Source organism: Nothoprocta perdicaria, unplaced genomic scaffold, assembly GCF_003342845.1.
Source record: "Nothoprocta perdicaria isolate Ctin4 unplaced genomic scaffold, notPer1 scaffold_179, whole genome shotgun sequence".
Lineage (NCBI taxonomy): Eukaryota > Metazoa > Chordata > Aves > Tinamiformes > Tinamidae > Nothoprocta > Nothoprocta perdicaria.
Window position 1 is genome coordinate 1,173,520 of NW_020454971.1, and position 7,727 is coordinate 1,181,246.

Consider the following 7,727-nt stretch of genomic DNA (forward strand, 5'->3'; position numbering starts at 1 on the left):
TGTGGAAATGCCAGAGGGACTCCTGCGCCACCAGAGCTATTAGTGACAGAGTGAAGTGGCTGGGATATCCCTACGCCCCATTGATTTCCTGCTGCTCTAGCTGTGGGCATCTGGCACTGATGAGAGCCACCCTCAGGCTAGTGTTATTTATGCCAAGGAAAGGCCTAGAAGTGGGGAGGCTCCGGGAYTGCCCTGCTTGGGGATAACCTTGAGAGGCTGCGTTTGGACCAAGGTCCTCCTCGAGTCAAGCCATCGTGACCCTTACTTCTTAATGGGCTGTCCCTCGTGGAAAGAAATGATCACAYGAGGAGGAGCTGTCTGCAAATAAAGGAGGAGTAAGCTCCCCAGAGCATACACAGCAGTGTTTTCCAATGGGCCCAGATGAAGAATCACAAAGCTACACTAGGCTGAATGGCAGAAATAGGTCCCAAACTAAATTGAACATAAAATACATATGGCTTGGTTGGCATGTATGCAGAGCATGCTTTATGTGTTGAGCTTCAGCTTATCCTGGATGCCTGAAGCAGGCCGGATGAATCRCAGCACAGGAGCTGGTTACCAGCTCCCGAGTTCGTGCTGTAGGCACGGATGTCTCCTCATACACCTGGTGGGTATTTTGGATGGGACCAGTAGATTTGCAGATCCGTCACAGCCTGCTTATACAGCAAAGATASAGCAAGAGAGAGGACTCCCTTGCCCTAGGGCATAGAAACAAAGTGCAGCAGACGGGAAAGGATTTCCCCACCAGAGGATCTTCCCAGCACACATCCCAGGTAGCTCAGTTCCCTAGCGAAGCCAAACASGGCTGTTAGGGAGCTCACGTTGCCTTTGTCTGTCTGCCCAAATCTGCAAACAACACTGCCTCACAGCAGATCTGTGTCACACTGAAGAAGCTCGAATTTCTGGATTATGCTTAAAAGAAAGTTGAGATTTTGACAAAACTGATGGGCAAGCTCTCCTCTCGCTAGAGAGAAAGCTCCTTATGCACCACGGGCGAGTGGGCGAGGGAATTTGTTGAGACCTGTCGTAGCACCAACAAGAACTAAAAAATCTTGCAGCAGCTAGTGCCATCTGAGCCTGTCAAATTCCTCTGCAAACAATATGTCACTCTGCTGGGGAGGCGGCGAACAATCTGAGGGTGAGAAAAAGGGACGTTTGAAGTATCCAAAAAACTCACTCCAAAGGTTTTAARAAAGAAGAAAGCCCATCCATGCACACAAGCACGCGGTGCCTCTGGCCAACAAGCATCAGCTTAAAAACTAAAGCCTGCAGATTGTCGTCAATTAGTTTTTCAAGTGAGTATTATCAAGCCCCCTTGGTTTCATTAGGATAACGTCAATATTGGCAACTCCTCCTTAAATTCATGACCAGAGAGCACCAATGTTTATGCAGTAGGAAGACCACACAGATCCTGCTTTCCTGAGGGCGCTCAGCAGGGAGGCTTTAGAAACTGGGTGCCAGACTCTGCCCAAACACTGGCTWAACTGGGCTCCCAACTGTACGGACACCAGAGCCGACATCAGCTGCTTTGCACAAGTGAATGAGTCTGAAAGGGGTTTGGAGACTCAGAGCACTTGAGAACAGGCAACGGGAATGGATCCTACAGAACACGAGCCCACGGCCTCTTGCTCAAAGACATTCTCTTCTTCTTTCAAAGCCTCTTTCAAACCCTATTTTTTTTTATTATTTATTTGTTTGGTTGGTTTTGCTACACAGCAGCCCTATAAAGTGCAATCCCTTTAGTAAAGRATATGTTTTGGGATATATTCCCAAGAAGCATTAAGCTTGCAACTCCCATCAGCATGAGGATTTAGCCCTTCCAACCAAGGGCAAGGCAATAAGCAGCAGACAGCGACTCCTCAAGGGCAGTTTTCCATCTAAACTCCAGGAAACTGGCTTTCTTGCACACCCATCACCACCCAGGGCATGGCCTCCTTTCCCCCTCCTCTCAACCTCATCCCCAGGAAGGAAGGGACAAGCAACACTACCAAGCGACAGCMGTGCCAAAACAAGCAAGAAGTATCCCAGAAAACATACCACTGAATTAAAACCTCAAAGCCTAAGAAGAAAACAGAAGATTAGAAACCCATAGCCACTGAAAAACAGAACAGAAACAAAACAGATCAACAACTCACAGAGCAAAACAGCATACAAATTGGAGCAATCAATATGAATAACAAGAAAACCAAAGCCAGCGATCAAAACCCAAAGCACCCTTGCTAAGTCTAAAATAACCACACTTCTCTCTGAATGCAGGGCCAAAGCTGCCTCTTAAGGACAAATCATYGCTGCTAATTATCTATACAGATTTGGAGAGCAAAAACAAAACCTCGCCTTCTTTGAAGGCAACAAGGTAGTGGGAAGAAACACTTTTTCTTCCGTGTGCTCAGGAGAGRGTTTTTCCTTCTTCCTTTCATAGCAATAGTTTCATAAGTCCAAGTGGAGCAAAACATTTCCCAAGATCCCAGCAAGAATTTTTAGAATAACCTCACTTAAAAATTACACATTTGGAAGTGGTAGCACAGCTCATAAAGGTGTTTAGCTAATCAAACCAAACCACTCTGTTCAGTCTCTAGCTGGCCCTCTCAGCCCCTTGCTTTGTGAACAAGCACAAGCGATTCCCTCCTGGCCTTTTCCTCCTCTATCCATGGAGAAAGGAGGACCTCCAAATACAAGCTAGACCTATTTCTCTGAGCTCTGTTTAGCCCAGAACAACTACACCAAACCTTCACATTAATACCCCCCAAACAATTATACTTTTCCCCCCTTACTTCACTTCAAGTTGCCCAAGCATTTCTGATTTTCACAAGTTCACTTGGGTATGGTTTGAAACAAGCACAATCCTCTTTGGCATCTCAAAGGATTAGATATTCCTATATGAAAAAAAAATCAACACTCTCAGCCACAGCAACACGTGCCCAAGCACAGTTTGAAAAAGGAAAACAACCTGCTTGCAAAAGCAAGACAAGGACATACCTGGMTCCACCACAACGGCAAACAGGACTCCAACTAAAGCCAGGACTCCTTCAGTCATGCCCTGCTTCCCCTCGCTCCATCACATTTCCCTTAGCAGAGGGATTATTGGTCACACCTGTTTCTGCTGAGTCTAACCCTGGAGGCTTTGCCTGCAGGCATTGCTGAGCCTGGAAAACACACAGGTAGGGACTGAAAAACAGGGGAGAGGGAGGGAATGGAGGGGGGAAAAAAAGAGAGAGAGAGAGAGAGAGAGAAAGATAAAAAGTGAGTATACAGGAGAAAGAGCAGCAGCTCTAAGGTAGGATGGTGCAGCTGGTGAGTGACCACACTTCCCCAGGGCCAGCCCACAGGCACATCGGAGCACCCAGCTGAGGATCATCTGTTTTCATGTCCCTCTGGCAAGCAGTGGCTGGGAAAGCAGAGGAATCACGGCAGGGAATGGGATGGTGTGGGACAGCTCTCTTGTTGTCTCCCTTGTAGTGTGTCCTGGTTGTTAGGCTGGTGTTTGGGGGCTACCGAGTGCCTTGTAGCCCCCTAACTCTGCAGCTCCCCATGCCCATAGSACAACCTCAGCCCCACAAGTGTGTAAACACCTTGAGGGCAGGATGGGAGAAGAGCATCACTAAGGCTTGTCTGCCTCGCACCGTCTCACAGCTTAGACCAGCCTGTTAGAACTGGAAGAGCTCAGCTCTGGAAAGATGAAAGGCTGAGCCCATCTCTGGTGGAAAGGGGCTGCTATGGTCCCTCAGATAACATCAGGGTCATTCCTGACCAGTGGTATCCACACAAACAGCCACTTAGCAGACAGTTAACTGTTTTAATGACCACATTAAACAAAACACAATTAGAGTTAAGTTGGCCCTTTACAATATATTTATCACTAATCTCATCCCTCTTTATGTTGTTGTGGCTGAGACAGCTCTATTTACCACTTGAAGAGAGCTCTTGGGAAGTCATCTTGCTGGGCTAACGGTGGGAAAATGATATTCCACAGGGACAGATTCAAAATCTCTTTTTTTCTTTTTTTTTTTTTTTCTCAATATTCATTCAGCGAACAACTTTGTAAGGGCCACTTCAGCCTGACATTACAAGCTGAATTACAGCCTGACATTACAAGCCACCTCAGGAACTGTATTTCAGAGGAAGCCACGCAGGCTCCAGCACTTCCAGATGAAAAATCTCGAAGGGCCAGATGCTTGATCCTATGTGATTACCTTGGTCTCCGGTTTGGCTGCGTGACGAGGTTTTGGGACCCTCACACAGATCAGGAAAGAAATGCCCATTTGTTCATTTCTCACGTGAAGGACTCATGGCTCAAATCCTTGGATCTTTCTGATCAGAGCCAGCATCTGAAGCCATTAACACATCCTGGTCAGTGACAGGCTGGCACTAAGCAGCTCACCTTGGTTGCAAGGCAAAGCGGAACCACAAACAGAAGAATTTCAGAGGGAATTTGAAGGCATCAGAGAAACTTCCCTTGTCACAGGACACCAATACCGTGCTGGCTGGCGGCACAAGCGAGGCTGAGAGCTGCAATGGGTGCACTCCATTTTCTCTTCTTCTGAAGAGATGTCTTCAGACTGCTGTGCAACTGGTAACAAAGCTGAAAGAAAGAGCTGTGGTTTGGAAGTGCAACCACAGGTGCAACAAAGCACGGGAAAAACTCTAGCAGTTTTGACCAACCTTCATCAGAAGGTTGCTCCTCCCCTCGAGAAAGAAAGAAAGAAAATGGTCGGAACYAGAGAGGGCAGAAAATGGGAAAGATACTTAGCAGTTTGTGACAGCCCATTTGGAAGTTTACATGAAGGGCCAAGAGAAGGGCATATGGATAACAGAGGGTCAGGCTGCCTTCCGAGAGGAGATGTCCAGAGAAATTCCACCCTGTCGCTGTGTCCTCATAAGGGAAGTCAAGGAAAATCTCCCTGCAGAAGTGGCCGGTCAAACAGAGCAGGGAAGTGTAAAATATTCCTGTGTTGCAGCTGTTCAGCCCACTAGCTATGGAGATCAAGCAAGAGGCTTCCAATGAAGACAGYGTAGAATGGAGAGAGACAGGCAAGTAGCCACGGGCGCAACAAGAAGCCCTTCAAGTCTGCGGCGTAGGAAGCTCTGGGGGCAGTAGATCTCACAAAACATCTTTAAAAGGAACATCACAAACTGCAATATATTTAGGGGACTCGGGAGAGAGTTTAAAGACAGGCATAGCCAGATGATCTTATGGGACTTTTCCTGTCCTAGGAACAGAAAAAGACAGAAAATCCTGCACATATAACTGCTGAGGGGGTAAGTGGTGTGAGGGTTTTGGTTGTAGTTCAAGATCATGTTGCTGAGAACAAAATTACAAAAGCATCCACATACACAAAGGGATGAAATGATTTAATTGCCTATACACTTCTGCTGGAAGTCGGGTAATAAACGGCAGGAATTAGAATTGCTGATTTATGAGCATAAATTTGACTTGGTTGATATTACGGGGAAAACTCCCATGATCAGCATGCAAAAACGAACAGTTACAGCCCAGTCAGAGGGCAGGAAAGCGGCTGGTTCACTTGCTCGGAACTGCATGACCTCTGCAGATCAGTACAAGTCAGAAGTAAAAGATCTTGGCTGCAGGTAGAGCAACGTTCTCACAAATAAAATAGAAGGCAGTGAGCTATTTGGTGCCTGCAACACACCACCAAAAATGCCATTAAAAAGAAAAAAAAAAAAAAAAAAGGATGACCAGCTTCTTTAAAGACTTATTTATCATGTGTTGGTAAAAAAAAGCTGTGTTAACATATGGGACTTCAATCTGAATGGCATATGCTGGTGTTCTCAGGCTACCAGTACTAAAAAGTACTCAGAATTTCAAAAATTGCAGGCAGCCAATTTCCTCACTCAGCCCAGCTTGGGGCAGACTGCCTAGTGACAGATAAAGAGGAGCTGCTCCCAGATGTAAAAATTAATGGTTACTTAGATGCCGCTGATCGTGACTTGATTATATTTGTTGTCAACATATAGAATCAAGTCCCAAGTAGCGTGCGTTTTTCTGTGAGTTCCAGKATGTACATTCACAAATATAACTGCTGCTTAAAAAATTCATTTTCACAATGCTAAAATAATTATGAGCAATATCAGCTACAGAGAAATGGAAGAAGAAACCTTTTCATGGTAATGAGGAAATCCTCTAGAATACATTCCGAGATTTCAAAGGCCCTATAATTCCACCACCAAGAAATAAACTGACATTACTTTAAAATTATTTTTAGGGTAAAAGGAGACATAGAAGGAAAACACATTTATCTTAACACAAAGAACAAATGATATAGAGGAAAACTGATAATAACAGTTGTAAAGCAAAAGCTAACAACTGTATAAAACTGATAAAGGGACACAGAAAGGAAAAAAAAAAAGGAAATCAATGAGGAAAGGATATCTGGGATTTTTAAAAACATATTGAGAACAAAAATGTTGTCATCTGTTACTGGACAAAGACAGTAGAAATTTAATAATACTAAGGAAAACATATAAGGCTTCAATGAATAGTTTTCTTCCATATTTGGGAATACGTATATACGTATTTCTAAAAATAATGAATCACTTTCAGTCTCAGCGATGACTCAAAGGGGTTTCAAACAGCAGCTGGAAGAGATGGACGGTTTCAAGTCAGCCAGTTGGAAAACGCATGTCACGAGTTTGAAAGGAATTTGCTGGGAAGCTCCCCCATCCCACTGCTCCTTGAGGAGACTGGGACTATTGGGGAGGTTGCAGAGGACCAAAGGAAAACAAAATTTCTTCAAAACTGAAAGGGAGCGGATGGGGTCCTGCAGGTAGTGAGCAGCCTGTCAGGCTGATCCCCAGGAAGATAATGGAACAGTTAATCCAGGAATTATGTATTATCATGTAAAAGGAGCGAATACAAATTGCTCCCAGCAATGTGGGTTTGCAGGAAATAGATTTTATCAAAGTTTTCTTTACCGATGTCGCAGATTGGGTCGATAAGGGTGATCCTGCTGCTCTAGTGCACTGGCATCTTCGCAAGGTGCGCGATCAGGTTCTATGCGCTGGTTTGACTAAGTAGGTAAAATAATATAAAATAAACAGGGTGCAAATTAAAATAGATTGAAACTGGTGCCTTACGTTTAAAATTACAATTGTGAATAGAAATCCCCAAATYCAGTAGGAACGACTTTAACCAGGCCAGCAGCGTACGTTCTTAGTCCCATGCTATTTAACATTTTAAATCAACCATTAAAAAGAAAAACAAAACAAAAGAGAATAAAATAATTATTAATAAAGTCTGCAGGTGACAGGAGACTGCAGGAGGGCTACATGAAAGCGCTGGGAACTGCTCGGCAAACTGTGAAGCAAACAAGGGCCATTGCAGCTGAGCATGGTCACGAACCCAGGAAGGAAAGGGAACTTCACCAGCACCCTGGGAGATGCTAACGTGGTGGTTAGTACCAGCTGAGCTTAAGCTGCTGGTGCAACAGGGTACCACAGAGCCTGCTGCCAACCTTGGGTAAAGGAGGAAGAGTTTTGAGGAGGAAGAGGGATGTTATCCTGCTTGTGCCTTTGGAAAACGGGCTGTTGGGATGTGCACACAATCCCCATGGTTAAGCAGGACATTGGGACTGGTAAAGGATTCAGGGAATTGGCAGAAGAATGGTGAAAGCCTCTGAAAATGAGCCTTAGCGTGAACAAAGATCACGGAGGGTCCTGGACACATTTTACAGTGACACTGGCCAGAAAAGTATAAATGCAGCAGGGCGCTT

General features: G+C 45.1%; 1 long non-coding RNA gene across 2 annotated transcripts; it reads right to left on the reverse strand.

Annotated features, from left to right (window-relative positions):
- Positions 1-4,147: 4,147 nt before the first annotated feature.
- Positions 4,148-7,210, reverse strand: LOC112944935. Of its 2 annotated transcripts, none has more exons than XR_003248882.1 (3): positions 7,149-7,210; positions 6,931-7,025; positions 4,148-4,579 (listed from the first exon to the last, which is right to left on the reverse strand). It is a non-coding gene; the product is annotated as an uncharacterized LOC112944935 (long non-coding RNA). The 2 variants fall into 2 exon arrangements; XR_003248881.1 differs by lacking the exon at positions 4,148-4,579 and adding an exon at positions 6,501-6,594.
- Between the last annotated feature and the right edge of the window lie 517 nt (positions 7,211-7,727).